General features: G+C 44.0%; 1 protein-coding gene across 4 annotated transcripts in view; it reads right to left on the reverse strand.

Moving 5' to 3' along the window:
- Window positions 1–21425, reverse strand: part of LOC138515801 (broad substrate specificity ATP-binding cassette transporter ABCG2-like) — a 647435-nt gene that overhangs the window by 613700 nt on the left and 12310 nt on the right. For 2 of the 4 annotated variants that reach the window (XM_069630536.1, XM_069630534.1), the window contains exon 2: window positions 1159–1268. The exons of the other annotated variants lie outside the window; for them this stretch is intronic. The gene's annotated coding sequence lies outside the window, so the exon portion shown is untranslated. The remainder of the gene's footprint in view (window positions 1–1158; window positions 1269–21425) is intronic. 4 annotated transcript variants of the gene reach the window in all.

Genomic DNA, 21425 nt, shown 5'->3' on the forward strand with positions numbered 1-21425 from the left:
AAACCCAAACTCACGTTAGTGTGGGGGCTTAGCCATTCTTGCTGTTGATGAATGTGTTTGTCCAGTCAGCACCTCTTTGCAGTCTGCTGTTTTTTTGTTTATTTTAATCAGCGTTCAGATTATGTTCTAAACTACTCCTTCACAGTAAAATATTCCAGCTCTGTGCCAGCAGTGGAAAAAAAAACTATTTTCCAGGTTGCTATTCTTCGCCCTTGCAGCTGATAAGAACCCCGCCAGATAGCACAGTCTTTTACAGAACAAGGGAAGCCACAAGCAAACATAGACGGATGGCTGGGCACCTTTAAGATCTTTGCAAGTCGTACAGTTTTGGCTTTGTGTACTGGCATACCTGGGCAGCCATTTGCACGAGTTTGCCCTCTCTACTAGGAACTTTCCTAATAATACGTAAGGGGCTTCAACATATATCTGTTGTCCTGTTGCAAGAATTCTTCAGAGCATAACTCCTCTTAGGGGTTGGATTTAACACTACTGTCCATACGAAAACCCCGAATCTTTCCCTCACACACTTTAAAAACGATGTTTAATTGAATGGCTTAAACAGAAACGGAGCAACCAGCGCTCCGGTTGTCACCAACGTTTCTACACTGCACTTTTATAACCAATAAAATGAAAACAAACCCTTCATTACTGTGCACACTGAGCGCATCTTTACCCTTCACAAACGTTGATATGTAATATCTTCCAGATGCATAAACAAAGAGGCCTGTGTGCGTTTGAAAGCATAAAACCAAAAATAATTTGTTCTAAAAAAGGTAATCAATTCTGCAAGATCATGTGGAGGTGGGTTGTTTTTTTTTTTGTTTAACAATGTGCACTGTTTTTCTGGTGTAAACGGTATTTTTCACATTTGACGGGGCACTCTTACAGGGAGCTCGTGGCATTGAACATCCAAACTGCTGCGTGATTCTCCACACAATGCTGGTCTTTGCATCACACGTGCATTTTTAAATGCAAAATTAACTTGCAGGATTAAAAGCACTGCTTTTTGAATACTGAGAGTTAATTTGGCATTTTCAAAAATCCCCAGGACACCTACCTATTGGCTATTCCGGCAGTACGCAATATACTATATCATTTTTTATGTTCTTATGGAGGGGAGCGAGCGAGGGATCGTGGGTACAACCAAATCTTACTTACCGAAATAAACACGGCCAACCGGCGGCTTCTCCCTCACTGGGGCTGCTTGCTTGGCCTTCTCCTGCCCTGGTGCTCCTATGCTTGGGCGGCTGCTGTGCTGCGCCTTGATCCTGCGAGCCAAATACGAATTGAGGATTAATCTCTGAAGTTTAGAGTGCCCGCCTGGTCCCTGCTGCTGTTGAGCTGACTGAACACAGCCCAGCCTGCACATTAATCAATCACCCCCTGACTGCTGCAGCACAGGCGCCGAGGAGGAGGCACGCGCGGGCAGGCCTAGCCGGTCCCGGACTGATAAGCAATGCATGTTGCCATTTACTAGGAGTAGCCAGTCCTAACATCAAGCACGTGGTGCTAGCCTGGCTTTGCTGGACAGCAGCTGCAGGCAGCATGCGTGCAGTCAGTGCTCTCACTCTCAGAATCTGATTTCTAGTAGCACTTTTATTTTTTGTACATAGATAGTAACGTTTCCCCTGGCTGGTAATGTACGTACCACATTTATGAAATTAAAGGATGTAGCAGCCTCAAGAATCATGACTGTGGTGTGTGTGTTGATCCTCTTGGAGTGGAGGACTGGGACTGCGCCTGGCGCCCTGTAGAGTCTGGCACGTCAGGCAGCCAGCTGCATGGTCTGATGCAAAGACCAGCACTGTCATCTATGCACTTATTTGTCAAAATGCCATGTCCTCATTAAATACAAAATACATCAGAGCCATGCCTGCATAAGAAACAACGGGTTATGCCACACATCATAGAAGCACTACCAAAACCTAGCATGGAGGGGAGGGGAGGCAACTTAGTGATAGTTGTTCAACCCTGGTTTCTGTCTGACGTTGCCCTTGAAGCAAGAGGTTAACATTGCAAGCCTATACCCACTCTACTAGCATGCCTAAAGAAACTGCTAGATGACCTCACAAACAAACTCCCAAAGGATTTCTGCAATGGTCCTTTAACGGCACACTTATCAGGAGATACGTTTGATGGCAAAGCATAAGCTTTCCCCAGACACATTGGAAGGATTTACCTGTTGGGTAAACTCGGATTTGAGGCGCGTTCAGGGGATATGGAGACTCATTACAAGTCCGGCGGTAGCTGTGCCGGTAAAACCGGCAGAGTGCCGCCGGACTGGCAAGATTTTCCGGCGCCAAGCTTGCCGGATTTATCGGGGCATTGCAGCCCCAGTGGTCTGGGAAGTCAGGCACCAGAAAGGTAAATCCCCATTCCCATTTGAATCCCCTAGAATTTAAATGGGAATGGAGAGCATGTTAGCACCGCCACCGTGTGCAACAGCGCCGGTGCATCTATGCAAGTCTGCGAGCGGGTGCCGTCCTGCCTGCCAGGTCAGACATGGCGGGCAGGACGGCAGCCGCTCGCAGACTAGGAATGTGCCGGTCCAGTATCAACAGTGCTGGTAGGCTTACCGGTACTGTGGTTACCGGACCAGCACACTCGTGATGAGGCCCATGGTCTTATTTGGAGTGGTACATTTCAACAAACTAGCCAATTTATCTAGAAAAGTAGATAACATTAACAACTTCCATTCTTCAAGGGACCGATTGACCACATCAAACTACAATACACACGTCATTGTATAAGAGGTACACAGACCGGCCAAATAACACCTTAAAACCGGCTCAACAAGGTCACCCATTTCTTCACCAACATCTCTTGCTCATTCCAGCGCCCATGATAACCCATACACCAATACCAAGACAAGCATGCCCACTCCAAATTCCTGATCTACATACCCGCCCACTAGGCCACCTGGTTCTCATTGTCCCTTTCACTTCCCCCTACCATTTTCCTAATGTTTTGTAATGTTTTGATTTTAACTCATGTTATTTGCATTATATTTATTTCATGAAAAAGGATGCCAATTTTGATCATAAATGATTTTCAATTACATTTTTACAGATGGCAGGGACTTTCCCCTAAAGTGGGCCTGCACAATTAGCAATAAGATGAGAACAAGTGGTGAGCAAGTTTGTGAGCATGTAAAAAACAGAGTGGAACATAAACCAGTGTAAAAGAAAAAGAATATTATATACATATAGCATAAATACCAATATAGCAGCATTTTCGGCCGATCTAGAAAGTTTCACCTTAAAACTGTGCCATTCCCCAACTTCTACCAACATTTTTAACACTTGAACTATCTGCAACATTTTACACTGCTTTTTGTTCAAAAGACATTCGTGAACGTCTGACATCATTGAGGACTCTCTGGAGGTGTCACGTGACAATGCGCACAGTGTGATGACATGTTCGCGAACTGCATTTTCATCTGATCTAGGAAGTTTCAAGCTGAAAATGTACCCTAGCACAGCTCCTAGACCTATTCTTACCGATGTTCCATCTATCTGCAATCCAGGAGAGAACACATACTTGGAAGAATATTAGCACAACTGCTATTTAACTTCAAAAATGGCATCAGCCATGGCCATTCCTCATCCCCAGGAGCCACCAACACCACCACCAGCAGGAGGGCCTAGACAATGGAAAAACGCAATGATGCAGAAAAGAATCAAGAGGACCAAGAAGAAGAGATAGAAGAAATGCCTACCTCCAGCACCCAGAGAGAATCATGGGTGTGGCGGTTCTTTAACACCATTGGGGGTGTACCAAAGGCTAAGGCTACCAAGGTCAAATGCACTGTTTTTTTTTTTTTTTTTTTTTTTTAGTTTATTACAAACTTTTAAAAAAATTCTTTTTACAGCAAATCATTTTCCTACTTAACTCTACATATCTTTCTCTTTCTTAGTATATACATTTTAATCTTTCATCATACTGTGTCCATTTTTGCTTTCAGATTTCTTGCTATTACTTCTAGAAATGCAGTTAGCGCAAACATTATTTTGTTATTCTCTCCGATGTGAAGAGCTCTCCACCATTCTTCGACAGTATATGTAGAGTATTTATTTCTCTCTTGTCCCAAACATCTTGTTCTGTCATCTCGTAGCGTCGGACACACTAACACCAAGTGCTTCAATGTGTCTTCCCCAATATTGCAGAGTCGACATCTAGGATCTTCTTCTAGTCGTTCTCTTCTTTGATATGAGGTTTCCAGTGATTCCCATTCATTTAACCTGAATAGCATGAACGTTCGTCTCCTCCTTTTGCATGGGAATTTCGACAGATATTTCGGGATTTCGTTTAGTTTCTTTGCTTCAAAGGGAGTATTGTTCATTCTTTTGTGTTGCCTTCTTTTGTCCTGTGTCTCAATCCAGTCAGATATTAGTAATCTTTTTTTGACTGCATCCGGATTCGGCACTAAGGTTTGGGTGTTAGTGTTCAATTGCTTTAAGATGGTTTCACAATTTCCCTTCCAGATTTTATATAGGTCGTCTCTCTTTTCCTCTTTCTTTTTTTTTAGAATATCGAATTGTGGAGAGCTATTCTCATCTACAATTTTCCTGTATAGTTTTAGGGCATTCCATGTGACGTTAACATGCATTGATGATAAGCTTAGCTCGTATCTCATCCAGGCAGTTGGAAAGCCCTTGGGTAACTTGAAGACTCTTCGCCATATTACATGTTCGATCGTTTCCAGAACTCTTGCCTGATTCCAAATAGAGTCTCAGCTCCATAGGTCAGTGCAGGGAGTATTTTATTTCTGTAGAAACGAGCCACAGGAACCATGGAGAATTTTCCATACTTTGTATCGAGTTTTGAAGCTTGCGCAGCAAGTGGATTGCATTTGGATATCAGTTTTTTGGTCATTGGTTCATCGCAAATGCTCACACTTATCTTTACCCCCAGATATTTTGCTTCTGAGACAACTTTGATGGTCTCGCTGCCTAGCTTCAATTTGAATTTATCACATGCGCTTTGATTGTGTGCACCCTGAAGTTTCTTCAGTATTAAGATTTCTGTTTTTTGCACATTGATTTCTAGTCGTTTTTTTTCAATCTAGGCTTTTAAGGCATTGATCTTTCTCTGGAGCCCGATTGGGGTTAAGTCCAAGATTGCGAGGTCATCTGCATATACAATCATGTTGATGTGTTCTTGATTCATTTTTGGTGGAAAGGATTTTAGGTCGCTCAGAGCCTCACCCACATCTGAAATAAAGAAATTAAAAAGCGCAGCTCCTAATGGGCAGCCCTGTTTTACACCCCGCGTAGTTGGTATGGGGGCTGTAATATTACCTCTCTGATCAAGGCGAACTTGTACAGCGATGTCAGAGTAGAGTGCCGCTATACCTGTTACCAAACTTGGTGGGCATCCTTTGATTTTCATTTTTTCCCACAGCATTTCTCTGTCCACTCCATCAAAGGCGTGGGCCAGGTCAATGAAGGCAACGTAGATTACTTGTTTTTGCCTTATCATCTCCATTTTCAGTGTGTTCAAGATGAATAGGTTCAGATTGCAACCCACTCCTTTGGCAAAGCCAGACGGTCATAGATCTGCAGCCCCTGTATGTCAGATCCATGCTGTCAGTTGGATCAGCATCTGACTTGCGAACAATTTCCCCACCACATCAAGAAAGGCTATAGGTCTTTAATTGGTGACTTCCAATCTCGAGCCTTTTTTTAAAAATCGGGACGATTATTGCTCGTCTCCATGTTCTGGGAATTCTTCCCCGGGTTAAAATCATCTTAAACAACGTAAAGCAGAAATCCGCCCACTCTTCAGGGTCGTTTTTTAGCATGAGATTTGTTAGGCCGTCAGGTCCTGGAGCCCTTGATTTACTTAGCCTCTTGATATTATTTAAAATGTCTTCTCTCTCTATACAGAGATTCCAAGGCCCCTCATTTGCCGTTTTAGGTGGTTTGCCATCTTTATGTTTCTGGAAGAGTGTTGTGTAATGTGCAGTCCACTGAGCTTCTGTAACCACGTTGCTTAAACTGGCAGCTTGTGGTTTCTCTAGTTCATTTATTGCCGCCCAGAAGTCTCTTGTATTTCTTTGTGATTGACATAGCATCATGGTCTCAGCATCTTTTTGTTCCATTGCAGCTTTATGCCATGTTTTTATATTGCATTTTCTTTTTTTTTCTATGTTTTTTTCCTCTCTTGTTTTAATGCTACACTCAATTGAACGCAGTTGTTTTCTCACGGCTCTTTTTTTCACAACAACTTCTGGATCATATTCATGTTTTTTTACGCTGTCCTTAGCTCTTGCTTGTGATGCGGTTTTGTATACTTGGAGAAGAATGTCAGTTTTTCTTCTTCGTTTTCATAATCACAGTTAATTTGTTTGTTAGATCTTTTATTTTCGCACCACTCATACGCAGGCGATTACCCCCTGGCAGGACTTCGATTTTTTGGTCCCGTTTCACTGGTTTTTCTGGTGGCTCCATGTTAAAGCTAACAGTAACCAGGTTATGATCACTTGCACATGTTTTGTTGACCTTCATGTATTGGATCTTGTCTGTCATGGCTTTAGATGTTATGAAGTAGTCCAGGATCGATTTCTGAGTACCTCTCTCCCAGGTTACTTGCGCTGGAATGTCACCAGCTATGTTACCATTGAGTATGTCCATACACCTGACTTCAAGTTCTTCCCAAATAAGATTCTTTGATGCACTGTTGCACTCAGTCGCTAACCACCTGGGCAGTACACCTACAGGACCACCTTCATGCGCTGCCACACCAAATCCAACCATCGGAATGCTCGGAGTCAGGATGTTCCTTTCTGAGGAAGTAGTAGACTGTCTTCGTCTACCTCATCTTCCTCAACCAATACTGCCACCACACAGGCTACTCCTGTGGGGCACAAAATCCCACCAGCTATCTTACAAGCCATACAAGAGGCTGTTGATCCATATCTTTCCAAAACAGCAATACTCTGTATATACTGCAACACTAAACTCTGCAAAGGGGACCAGATTCGAGGCTGTATTCAAGGAGCATGAGAAACGCTGCCCCCTATGTTAGATTTAACGCATGCGCAACATCTTCCCCTGTCCATCTGCCCCTCTAGAGCTACGGTTGAAGCCCATTTCCTGTTTTCCCTCCTCACCTTACTTCCAGGCATCTCCTGCAAAAAACAAACAAAAGTCTAAATAAAAAAAATAAAAAAAAAACACAAAAAAAGAAGGTTCCTGTAGGAACCACCTTTCACACTAAAAAAATAAATAATAATCATATAGACTCCATCCACTTTACATTTTTCAGTAAAGTAGTTACTTAATACGATTCTCCTACATTCCCATTAGCATTTTCTACTATGCTAATGGAAATAATGGACAATTTTATACTACAGAAAAAAAGCACACGAGCTATTTTCTGTCCCAAATACCTTTCTCTAGCATACAAGGACCATAATCCTATCAACACATTAAACTTCCACACACCAACTGCCACTTAAGAATGTTCTAGTTGAAGTATAAGAGGAGCAGGAAGGCTGTTCCAAACAGAGGCCCCGGCCAAAGAGAGTCACATGCCTCCCGCTATCTGTTGCAAAAAGCATTTGACAAGCAGAGAATGGGGTTACAGGAGTGGAGGGCTCTAGCAGGGCAGTATACAGGGAGAGACAGTTGAAGATATTGTAGTCCTGGCTCCAGAAAGCCTTGTAAATGATACAGAAGATATTCAATTTCATCCTTGCAACCACCAGGAACCAATGTACACATTTTAGGGCTGCAGCGATACGATCCCTGGGCTTCAGGCCAAGGATACGTTTTGCAGCCCTATTTTAGATTAGGTGAAGTGGGCGAAGACAACAAAGGGGCAGGTTAAGAGGCTGTTGCAGTAGTCCAGCCTACATACGACCAAGGCTTTAGAGACATTGAGCTTCTGGTGGAAGGTGAGGAACGGTAGAATGCCTATAAGGAGGTTAAGCTGAAAGTGGGCTTTCTTTACAAGCTCCAAAATGTAAGGACTAAAGGAGAGAGAGAACGTAAGGATGACCAAGGTTTTTAGCCTCACAAGATGGTGAGTATAGAGGGTCCAAAGAGGGCGAACAGACAGAGGGTAGGAGAAAGACAGGGCACAAGAATCACAATAAGAAAGATCTCCATCTTACTGGCACCAAGAGAGAAATTGTTAGCCACACACAATGCCTCAATGGTGGTCAAACAATCAGGCAGAACAAAACAAGAAGACATTAGTTGAGGGATGTTTAAGGAAAGTTGTGTGTCATTAACAGAATACTGGAAATGAGAAAAGAAAAAGGACATCAGATGAGCCAGCGGGACGAGATAGATGAAGAGCCACATTCATAGGATAGAACCCTAGGGTACTCTGCAGGTAGATAGTGAGGTGCTGGAGTACAAACGGCCCAGTTGCAGCTGGAAGTGCAGTTAGTGAGGAAAAGAAGGTCAGCCGTCCAGTGCCCGGTCCATGATGTCAACGGTGTCATGCAACTGTTTAATGAGGATACAATGGTTGACCTTGTGAAAGGCGGAGGAGAAATCAATGAGCAATATCCTCAACTGTACTACAATCATAAAAACCATAGGCACTTCAATTATATATTCCACCATATTACAAATACTGTATACTTCCCTACAGTACCTATAAATACTGTACACATATTACTATAGTGTGTGTGCCCAGTGGCTAGATTCAGAATCTTAGTACGTACGATACAACTTCAAATAACAAAACTCACCCTGAACCCCCCTGCAAATGAAATTATTTCGGCAGACACCAAAATTGAATGCGGACTCGGCGGCACCTGCACCCCCCTTTTCCAACCATAAAAACAGCTCCTTATCAACTATATTCCTCCCCACCACCCTTCCAGCCCCTCTTTCAACCACCAAAAAACCCCAAATGTGTTTTCCAGACTTTTTCCCCATTGCGCTATCCACGGACAACAGCGGCTGTCCATGGATCCAACATGGTGACTGTTTTCAAAAATAGGACACCTCACGCTTTTGAGCATCCAATCAACGGGCGCGTACAAATCAGGAAGTGAATCCGCGGACCCGATGAAGATATCCCTAATTTTGTTTACCTACTTTTTGGTCATTTTTTAAAAAAACTACTGGACGGATTTACAACAAATTTACAAAGGCATGGAATTTGGTGAAAATCCATCAAGATGTTTGGGATGTATGCATGAGCAAAAAAATGTTTTCCATTGAGTCTATGAGGATTTCCACATATTTTGCCCCCCACCCCTATAACTTTGCCCCCTTGGATGAAACTGCACAAAACGTACAATATATTGAGAGGGGGCCATATACTTTTTTTGCAAAATTTGGTGAGGATTCGTCAGGGAGGAGGAGGGGCGGCAAGTTATATGCCGCCCAAAACGTGCACTTTCTAGGAGTTGAGCAACTTAATCATAACTACAGGGATGCTACCACAGGTCCTGTAATATTAAAACAAAAGAATTCCCACAAACATGGTGCACTTGCCTACTACAAGCGGGTGCTCTAACAACGGTCACGGGACAGACCGATGAAAGTTGCGAAACTTTTGTGAGACCATAGCCCACTTCGGCATTGTTCCTGCTTTTAGTCTGGAACGTAGCACTGTAATCTAACAAATTGAACTGTTTCACTTAGACCTAAGTATGCAAACCTTGGTGAGCCCTGCATAATTAGACTGCAGTGGTATAATTAAGGATAAAAGATGAGCCATTTGGCAAACGGGCTTAATATTCTAAAGAAAGTTAGCGAATGTACACAAGAGTCATTTGGACATGTGTTGTTGCCTTTCTATTTTAGAATGACATTGGGAGTTGGCAATAAAGTATGGGAACACATACTGAAACGTGTTAAAATGGCAGCCAGGTTTTGTATATTTGTTCGAGGTCGATAAAGAGTCACATGACTCCAAAAATCAGCTGACTTGAGAGTGTTTGGAAATAAAAAATAGCCTGTATAAACACAATGTAATTTTTGCCTGAACAAGTCCCTGTGTTTGGGATGGAACGTGTGGCATAACAGTTCATCGCTGAGGACAGCGTGCACTGTTCTGCAAGTCCCTGCTGGTTTTAAATGAACTTTAATTGCTGATTTTATGAGTGAATAAAATTAAAGCTTTTGCACAACAGAGTGATATAATTGTTAAATTCTTAAATTATCAGTCTACTATCTTTGTGAACAGCATTAAGGTTGAATAGTTTTTCTCTCTCTCTCTATAATATATATGGCCGCCGTTGATTTTCTACAACAGGGTTATCATTATAGAAATGACCTTTTCTAAAGCACGTGCACTTTCAAGGGAAATGCTACTACACGGTCCAACCAGCAAGAAAAATAAGGATCAGGATGATCCTCACCTCATTGTGACATTCAACAATGCCTCATATGATGTCGGAAGATTGTTTTGAAACATTGGCACATCCTTAGGCTGTACAAAGACCTTGGCCCATTACTACCTAAATGTCCTACATTAACGTTTAAACAGGCACCTTCCTTAAAGGATAGACTGGTTTCTAGTTACTTATCTCCTGTCCCAAAAAATACTACCATGACCAATTGGCTACCTGGCTTACCAAAAGGCTTTACCAAGTGCCAAAAATGTAAAGCTTGTCCCCATGCTACTACCTGTAAATCATTTATACATCCGATTACGGGTATTGAATTTAGGATAAAATATTTTATCAATTGTGACACCCCTTTTGTAGTGTACGTCCTTGCATGTCTCTGCCGTAAATGGTACGTCGGATCTACCACGTGTATACTAAAGCTCTGTTCATTTACAGCATCTTAGAGCTACCAAGAACTTTGACCCTACGTACCCTATGGCCAAACATTTCAGGCAGGAACATGACAGTGATGTCCATCTGCTTACATTCTTTGCTGTGGCTCATGTGCCGATCGACCGGAGAGGAGGTGATCGCACTTTGAGATTTAGACAACTGGAAACCAGGCTCATTTTGGACTTTGATACTAAATATCCCAATGGTCAGAATGTGGATGAGGAGATGCATACTTGTATGGGAACTTGACTACTCTGTTTCTCTCTGTTCCAACCCCTCTCTTTTTCCTTTCTTTTCTTGTTGATTTGTTTGATTTTGGTCGCCTGTCGCATAATACTGTTTCTCCTGTTTATCATTAAGATTTACTGCCCTGGCCTGGAAATGCCCTATTCATTTTAATTGTATTATTTATGTTATCCAACCAGATTTATTTTCTTGTTGGTCCTTTTTGGCGGTCTTGCCTTTCTGATGGATTAGGGGTCTGTGAGTTTGTGAGTACACTCTGACATCTGTATTTTAAATTTACCATTCTTGTTTTTGCTTTTGATATTGCCTTCCTTATTACATCTCTGCCTTTTCTACACCCTTTATACCCCACAAGTCTTAATACTGTCCAGCTGTGTTTCCATATTGTTGCTCCCCTATATGTGGGCACTTGAACCAATAACCACTACTGGTTTGTTAGATCCCAGGGTGCACATGGTTCTTATTTGCACCCGAGCTAGTAGCCACTTTTATTCTAATATGGATTCACATAATAGGAGTACATCAATATTTTTGCACTTGCACTTCATCATTACCGATTTTTCTGACTGTCCATTGTTGCCATGTCGATATGTTTACAGTTAAATGCACTTGCAATTTATGCTGTAGCCTTGGGCTTTTGTTTTTATGAAGATCTGCCATTTGCACTTTATGGTTCTCGTCTGAAACATGTTTTTATTCTAAGGGTTGCATGTACTGATTGCTTGTAACTGTCAACAGAGATTACATATTGACAGCTTTATTCTGTCCCTGGTTTTATCCTACTGTATATTGCTGCTCTGTTGCCATGTTTAGCTAGATATGCACTTGCACTTTATCTTACAGCCATGGGCTGCATTTGTATGCTATTATGTTCATATGCCTACATAGGAATGCACTTGCACCTTATGCTGCAGTTTTGGATTGTCGAGTTTCTCTGATAATGGGATCTGTCTATACTAATCTCATTATGCGTCCCTTTCATTCATTAGTGTTACTATATTACATGTTTCTTGACGGATTCCAATGTGCAATGCATTATACTGTTATCTTTAAAATGTTTTCCCAATGGCTCATGCAGGATACTGCTACATTCCAATGTGGCCGCCATGGCTTCACGGCATAGCTGTTGGCTTGTGGAGTTAGGCAACATGAGAGAGGGACTAATCTGCAATATCTATCGTGACTGTTCTCACGTCTCCCTAACGTGATCAAGCGCTCGGGGAAGCGCAAAACGCGTCGTTCAGGACACTGCCTTGGTGTCCTGCTTTGTTTGCTGTGTGTGTTGTGCCTATTTTTTTACCATTCAGCAAACTCGGCTTGTTTACTTGGATCCGAGTTTGTCATTTTGTACTGGGACCTTCAGTACCTCACGCTTGGAGTGCGTTTTATTTTCCTCTATTGTTCAACGATTATATATATATACACATACACATACACATACATAAACACACACCCCCAGGGGGCTTAAAAAGGTAAGTTAACCTAAGGCGGAGGGGGGACTTCAAGCTAAAATTCAGTACTGTTTATTACAAATGAAACACAACCTAGGCAATTTCAATTCACCATTCCCCTTTCTGAAGACATCAAATGGTAGTTGTCCCAGAATATTGTGAAACTGTGGATAAAGAAGGATCTTATTGTTTTCGGATAACCCAGTTGCTACTTAATCACGCTTTCAAGAGGCTCTATGCTTATTATCTCAGAATAATATGCGTTTGAGGTGCTTTCAATCCCAACTGTGACTTGTACACTGCTTCAATACTCCCTTTCTCATGCTATGAATGTTCCCCATTTTCACGGTTTTGCCACCATAGTTGGAGAGCTATTGTGGTATGGAACATGAGGCAAAGAGGATACCATAGATTATCTTGAATACATCTCTAAAACTAGTGAAGTTTTCCTTACCCCTGTCAGGATTCGAGTACTTCACATTTCCATGATTGTTTCAAAGGGTGCTGCCAACAGGTTTGCTTAGCAGAAAGCATTGATTTTAACTAAGAGGGAGAGGTATTTGGAGGGGCACGTTTATGATGGTGCCAGGTCTCTTGCTGAAGCATGGAATGTATATCAGGCCAATGGCATGGGAAGGAACTGGGGAGAACGGAAACGGGCTTCACCACTGAGGCACAATTTACTTATGTTCAATCAACTCTCGGTTAACTTCAAATGATTTCTCATCTGAGCTTGATAACTAACTAGCGATAAATGGTTTTGAATATTACATCTGCAGGTGAAACGATGCTTCATAGCATGTGCATAAATGCAGGATTCCCTGAATGACTAACAGCAGGGACACCGATCACCAGGCCTGGCTGATAACTCTCACAAGAGCCTCAAGAATTCTCCTGCATCTGTGGCCATTGCACTTGCTCTTGAATTTCTACAGGTTGTGGTGGAGACTGTCCCAATGCTCATTCCAAGCATACGGACCCATCCAATGAGCCTGAGCCCCCACCTAGCGAATACTGCCACAACGTGGGGCTAGATCATCCAGCAAAACGTGTGAGATCAGGACTCCTGAAGGACCATGAAATGATGTTGCAAGTGCCCTGGTGCCAACTCCTGATGTCTGGGTAAGGATTGGAAATCAGTAGGCATTCTGGCCCACAAAGCCTCCAGAGCTGTAGCTCATTTTATGTGAAATAGTTGGAGAAGAGAAGGGGATCTGGTGTTTTGGGAAGGAGAACTTGACGGATTCTCCTTCGAAGGTAGTTAATTGCTTGGTGCAAAAGATAGATATATTTGGGTTAAAGAGACCACCACACAACATTCATTACATTCTGTCCATCAAGTAAAGAAAACACTTTATACTGGGCAGCAGAGGAGGTTAGAGAGGTATTAGCTATAATACTCCATTGAACTGGACTACCTTAGGAGCAAAGGTTTTCCAAAATGTAGAAGAGCTTTTACCTCAGATCACGAAACCTTCTGACTTAGATCGGAGAATACATGTGCTGCATGTCACATATGTTAATGTTAATGTTAAAGGTCATTTGTACCGCGCACTATCACCACCGGAGTGGTCCCCTGGCGCTCTGGCGGCTCTGAAAGAGGGAGGGAGTACATATGACAGAGAAACATGCTTTCCAAGCAATATGGTGGCCTCCTGTGTTTTGCAGAAAAGTCAGTGCCTCGACGCCAGCATTCCCAGAGGGTACTCCTATTTGTGACAATAAATATTTGCACTTATTCTGTTGTCCCTATGGACAGTGTAAAAAACATAATTCAGCTCATGCCCATGCCTAACCATTGGCAAATGTTGATTTCAGAGAATCCATTGAAGGACGAGACTGCCCCCTTAGGGAGGTCATTTCACCAAAATGCCAGGGGCAGCGGAAGTGACATCATATGACCCTTGAACTGTGAGGTCACTTGACCCCGTCCTCCAAGTGAAATCACGGAACGGGATGGTACACGTCCTTTCACCCCTTAACAAAACATCAGGTGGCAACACATAGCACTGTTCCACAGTTCACCAAGAAAAATATGGTTACAATATTTTTATTACTAGTTTATTTTGGTATAATCCATCAAACATGAGCACAATAATACACATAAAACTACTGTTGAAACACTCACAGTAAATCAAAGTAAATCAATAATGCCCAAAACATCATAAACATACATATAGATTAATGATTAAAAAACATATTTAATAAAATAATTGTCCAATGAAAGTCAAGGACATTTTTTTTCTTGCTTGCCAGGTCCTCTACCGATAATTAAGGAAACCCCAGGCTACAGCACATGGCTCTGCATGAAGCAAAAACATTAGAGCTGGTTGACACTGGGTGAATTTCCACCGTTTCAAAATTGGTAACAATGATTGTTTTCTAATGTTACTGTGATAGGGACCCAATAACACGAAATGCAGTAGGTCCCCTATAGGTCGAACCACAACATGGACACTCTAAAACTTAGGAATACCTCTGCCAACTCGCTGTATTTCCACACAATAGCAAATCAAAACATGCTCTAGTCAAAATCCAGCTGTCAGCTGGAATGTCAATGTGCATTAAATACGATTGTATTGAGTCCACTTTCGCGACAATGGCACATTTCCTATTTGAGACCAAAAGCAACACTGCTAGTTCACGCCTTTCATTAACTAAAGTTCAAAAGTTCCTTTTGTAAGCATTGTTCAAGCATTGTTCACCTGTTGAGACAGAAAATGTGTTGTACTAAAAAGGCTGGGAGCATTTATCTTGGTTATACAGTCCGAAATGTGCTTCAACCACGGTATCTTGTGGCAAACACAACTGCATAACGGGGCTTTAACTACATTCTGTGTAACCAATGCTCTGGGGTTTGACCATAAATTGGAGCCGAATAACGGATAACTTTTTAAAGAACTTATTTTCTATGGTCTGTAATATGGCAACATTTTCATAACACCACAGTGAGGCCCCATAATTAGTGGCTGCCTTCGTCTGAGAATTGTAAACCTTCAGAATCGTTCCTAGTGGTTTACCCTGACACATGTGCACGTAGCGAAATACCCCTCCCATTGCCTGGGTCGTTTTAGTTCTCGGTTTCGATATGTGTGACACCCCCTGCCAGTTTTCCTCAAATCGTATGCCTAGATAGTCAAACTCTTGGACCGTTGGCATTATACATCCATTGCTATACATTCCATGCATCCCAATTTGTTTCCTTCCTCTGCCTGCCCTGAATGCCATAACAGCTCATTTTGATGTATTGATTTTTTTCAGATCTAAATTTACCATAAAATCAGTGTAAACATTGATTAATTTATGTAGGGCATTTGGAGTTCGAGCAATAATAACAGTATCATCTGCATAAGCTAAAAGTGGGAAAATTATGTTGCCCACCCCTGAAGAATCCACCTTGGAATCTACAAGTGCTTTATAAAGACCATTTATGTAAAGTGTAAATAGAATCGGGGCCAGAGTGCATCCCTGTCGAAACTTGTGACCACATCAAAATAACCAGTGCATTGTCACTGGTCCCCATAACAAACACATGCCCTGGTGCCTTTGTGAACCAACTGCAGGAACCTCAATAGCCCACTCAGGTACCCCATGGACCCAACCATGGCCCAGAGGCCGGTTCTATTAACCTTGTTAAATGTGGTGCTTTGATCCACGAAGGCCAAGTTAATTGATTTGCCCTTCACGTAAACAGAACGAGCCACACGCAAAAATAAATGTAGGGTCTGGTGACATATCCCCATGACTGGTCTAAGACCAGACTGTACATCTGCCAGCACTGAATCGGCTACAATCCAGGTCTCAATATGACCCAACAATATACAACCAAATATTTTAAAGGAAGTATCCAGGAGTGATATCAGTCTGTAAACAAGCGGGCTCCCATCATCTCCTTTTTTAAATATTGGGTAGATTATTGCGATTTTCCACAAAGGCAGAAATTCCCTTGTGTGCAAAAATGCATTAAAGCATATATTCCAAAACAGGGCCATAAATCCATCATCCCCTTATAAAGGATCCACAGGAACTGCATCTGGGCTGGGCGCTCTTTTGTGTGATTGATCGCAATTTCTACTTCCCTTAAAGACAACTGAATCATTATACCCTGTCGCTGTAACCCAATGGTGGACCCCTCTCCTAAGCCCCATACAGAGCTGAAAAATTGACCACCCAAGCCATCGACTCCACATGTGTTTTCCTCAATTTATGCTCTCTTTTATAGGGCGACCCTCCTGCAACAAACTCCCAAAAATGGTTACAATATCACTATAATAGGCTATATATTTCATACCAGAATGGATCACCATATGTAACGTGTATAGGCCCATATTACCAAATGACTGTGAACGTAAGCAGAGGTCCAAGGCAAATGATGCCATGCAATGGAAAGAAAAAACATGTGGCTGTTGCATAAAATGAAAGAAGGCTTGTCAACAAAGTCAACCCTTAGAAACTGAGCCAGAACCAAGTAAATCTACAGTCATCCCCATTCTGGAAATACAAATATATATATATTTGTAGCAGGTTATAAATATTTACAGTTTACTGAAGGATGGTCATTTGTTAGACAGTTCTCACATATTGAGTGTGTCAAGGAACGAAGAGAGAGAGACGGAGACAGAGACAGAGACAGAGAGAGAGAGAGACCTTCATTTGTTTCCTCCCCTTTGGCTCTAGGCCACATGAAGACTGGTCCATTATAATGAGCCAAGGGCTGCCACAAACCGCATTTCTCAATAGCAGTTATCCCTGGTGGCTCCACGACTATGTGTTTTGTTCCTATATAAGAACTTACTCATGTTGGCTTTAATGCCAGTAATGATACTATATGAAAACATGTCCAAGCTGGCTCTGCCAGTATGCCAGTAACCCCACATAACATATTCCTGTTGGCTTTGCCATAAAGAATCCAATGCCATAATAAGAAAACATGTCCAAACTGGGTCCAATGTATGCCAGTCTAGACACACAACAACACTTAACATTTGAAAACATCTGCTTTCAGATAGGTGAAAAGCACATTTTAACAAAACAAAGGTGTCCCTGCTGCCAACACTTTGCAGTAGCCAGCGAGCTGTCAATGCATCCAAATGCCCCTTTTTGTAGTTATATGCCTGTAGGCGCCCCCCAGGTCTATCTCGCGGAGGCCGGCCTAGCCTCATTGATCCGGAGCCGCTCAGTGTGCTGTGAAGCTGCTGCCCATCCTGGAGTCCCGTGCCGCCGCCGGTTCCCAACACTTGGAGGCTCGCCACACCTCGCACCCCTCAGCTGCCCGGTTCACAGTAAGCCCAAGGCCGCTCCCCAGTCCTGGGTCCGTACCACTTACTGTCCTTGAGGGGGAGTTGCCCTTGCAGGGCCGGGATCTGTGCCTTTCCCGTGACACTCAGTCTATGTGCACCCCTGTCTGCCCCCGCCTTGCTTTCAAGAGCTCTCTAACTTTTTGTGGTAACCCTTCAAACCACGAGACTCTGTGGTGCCCACCACAGAGGTGGAGTTAAGACACAAGGGGTGTCACCACAACTCCTCCCTAACCACATAAGCCAAATGAAACACAACCCCTCCCACCATGGTTGCCACAGGTTCCTGAGTTGTATGATCAGGTCCCCACGTGGCAGCCAATGGGGGCGGGGATAAGAGGGTTAGGTAGAGGTTTTGGATAGGGAGGGGGAGTTTAGTGAAACCATAAAGAGGGTTAGGTAACTTGAGTGGATACTAATGGGGAGGCACAGGAAAAGTTCCAAAGCACTTTAAAACAGATCTGGTAAATAGCATTATGGCAACAGGCTATTCCAAATGGGTTGGCTCTTTCAGGATTGCCCTAACATTAAAGCCTCTCTCTCGAATCCAGACCCAGCTAGTTACTGGTGTCAGCCAAGTCTTGTATGAAGAGCGGACCGTGCGTGAGGTGGAGACTCTCCAATGTCGGCATCCACCTACGAGCCGTGTCAGAGTTACAGTGTGCACCCACGTACAAAGTGCTGGTAGGCAACCAAGAGTTAGATCACAGAACCCATGGTTACAAGACCTTTGTCAACACCATGTGCCATTACAACGTGGGAGGGACATGAGGGGGATTGGGAACTGTGAGTAGAGGCGGCTTCCGGCTCAGGGCCAAGCTAATCGATCAAAAGTGATCATGTTCATCTAACCTGGCGAAGGCCACATAAAGACGATGGGGGAAAAGTGGAAGGGTATGTTTCGAGTTAGAGATTTCTGTTATGGAAGGGGATGGTCAGCGGTTAGGGCGGGGAGCTTCACTTCCCCCGAAAGGAGTGCTTGAGCGGCCAACCTTAAAATCATTGCCCAGGTGACTGGCTGAGGAGGCCAAGGACTTCATCAATGGCACGGCCAGTTCAGTGTAGATTCCCGACACTGTGATGTCATTTAAGTCAACTGCTGCCTTAAGCACGCCGCAGGCACTTTTCTTCCCACACACCACTTGTCCTCTGGCTTTGTCTGGGTTTTGGGGGGTGGCTGCTGAGGTAGCGAATAGCCAGGGGTGGGGAATGTCTCATATGTGTGATGATCACATGTTGTGACAGATCACGTGGCTGGGAGAGACCACATTATGTGGATGAATAAAAGGGAGCTGGGAAAGCCTGCCAAGGCAGTCCGCGCTCCGACACCAATACCGAGTGTGAGTGTCCTGTCATTACACCCAGCCATCCAGAAGGTGTCACACTGGCGACGAAGCGGAGACAGAGCCCACCCGCTGCTACCTCTCACCTGACACCGCGCACCGCTATGTTGGCCCACTAACACGCCCCAGGCACCCACAGGCCCGCAGACTCAACCGCGGAGTCGTGCCCATCCCCCACAGTGCCTAGGCATCTGAAACAGCGACAGCACAATGGAGGATAGCTGTGAGTAAAGAGAAGGCGCTGCACCCCTCCCTGGACCCTTTCCCTGCAACTAGTGCTGATACCATTCTGCTGACCGCCGGCCACCAGGGAGAAGCACAAGAAGTCCACGACTAGCCTCCCAGGCCCAGCCCATAGGACTGCATGCATGCTATTCACCCTTCAGTGGTACCAAAGGTAACACTGCCCTACCCCTGTGTAAGGCAACACAACACTGCCAAGACCGTCCCATTCCGCAGTGATCCTGCCCCGGTGGCTTGGAACACGTACCCTTGCAGGCACACATGCTGCTCTGTGCACCCAGCACCAACTACACCTGCATGGAATCACACTATGGCAGAAGACCCAGCTACAACTCCATCCAGGCCACAGAACCACAACATGTTTAGATACCACGCAGGGCACATTCACAAAGCCATTCAAGCCTTTTGGCCCCCGGGCAGCGTTCCGCTGGAAGCTATGGGTCCAACAATTTGAACCAAGCCTAAAATCTCGCAAGATCACCGACGATGAAGAAAAATTGATGTTCCTCATGCTCAACCTTGGCACCATGGCGTTGAGAACGTGCTTCCAAACCGTGGCACTGAGGACGACTATGAGACTGCGAAGACTGTCCTAACAAGAAAATTTTGGCCTCAACTAAGCCCGGATTTTGAACGCTTCAAAATGAGCAAGGCAAGGCAACGCCCACAAGAAAGCATGGACGACTTCCATGGTCGAGTATGGGAAATGGCAATTGAGTGCAACTTTCCCGACGATGGATTTGCAGTCAGACAACAAGTCATACATGGCCTCTCCTCCAAGAAGCTTCGTAGAACCATCCTGTCTGAGACAAATCTCCCACTATACACAATCCTCACCATGGGACATCAACGTGAAAGAACAGACAAACACATGGCAGAAATGGAACAGTTGATCAGTCACCTATCACTCGACATAACAGCATGACCACTATCAATGCACTGTGACAGAAACGACCCCAAAAGGGGCAAGCTGCGAGCAAGCTCAAGGATTGCCTATGGTGTGGCGGCCAAAAACACAAAGGGGAACCAGGCCCGGCATATGGAGCCTTGTGCTACAAGTGCAGGAAAACCAACCACTATGTGTCAGTATGCCTCAACTCCCAAAGAGCCAAGTAACACTCGCCTCAAAGCAAAGCCCAGGAATGGAAAAGTGATCCAAGATGCAGGAAAGCGCAATCCTTCTGCTCACGGCAACCAGACCACTGCCCACGAGGTAGCCCGACTGGACCAGAGATACTCACAGAGGGTGGGCCCGAGCAGTCGAAGGAGACAACGCTGACAGCAGCAGCAACGACCAGTCGGGCAGAGAACATTCACCTGACCGTGCAAGCCACTACCACAAACCAAGATGAGAAAAAGCTCACATGATCTCGGCAGTCAAGCCAGATCACAGCAAACAAACCCACAACAGTAAATCGCATCGTAGCTGCATGGTAACAGTCAGAGACATCCCAGTGAAGATGATGATTGATATTGGTGCCACAGTGAATGTAATGCCGACCACTAAGTTCGAGAAGCTGAACCCCAAACCAACACTGCGGCGCAAGCCCGTACAGCTATTTGCACAAGGGTGCAAAAAAAAAAAAACCTGCCAGTTGTAGGGTACTTCAAAACCACCCTCACGTACAGCAGGAAGAGCTGTAAAACACATATCTATGTAGTCGACGCCAGAATTTAGAACTTATTCAGCGGCCCAACCGCCGAAAGACTAGAACTGATACTATTCACATTCACCATCCACTCCAGAGAAGTTGTGAATAGGGAAAATCTGAGAATGCCTTCCGTCCCCAGAGACCCCCCAACCGAAAGAAGCACCAATGACAACATGGCTGCCGATCCTATGAGGTTGTACCAATTCCCACTGCTCCCACCATGGATAAATACCACAAAAGGTACCCTGCAAGCAGACCATACAACCCAGCAGTAATTTGAACCCTACCTAGAGTGGACGAGGAGAGACAAGACAGAGCTGGAGACGATTACATGGACAGAATCGACTAATAGCACCAAGGAGCAATGCTTCAAGTCGTTAGAGACATCATGACGACATAGCTAAATTAGACTGAAGCACAGCACACCGCACATTCGGGAC

This window comes from Ambystoma mexicanum, chromosome 6q (assembly GCF_040938575.1).
Source record: "Ambystoma mexicanum isolate Mex_15411 chromosome 6q, UKY_AmexF1_1, whole genome shotgun sequence".
Lineage (NCBI taxonomy): Eukaryota > Metazoa > Chordata > Amphibia > Caudata > Ambystomatidae > Ambystoma > Ambystoma mexicanum.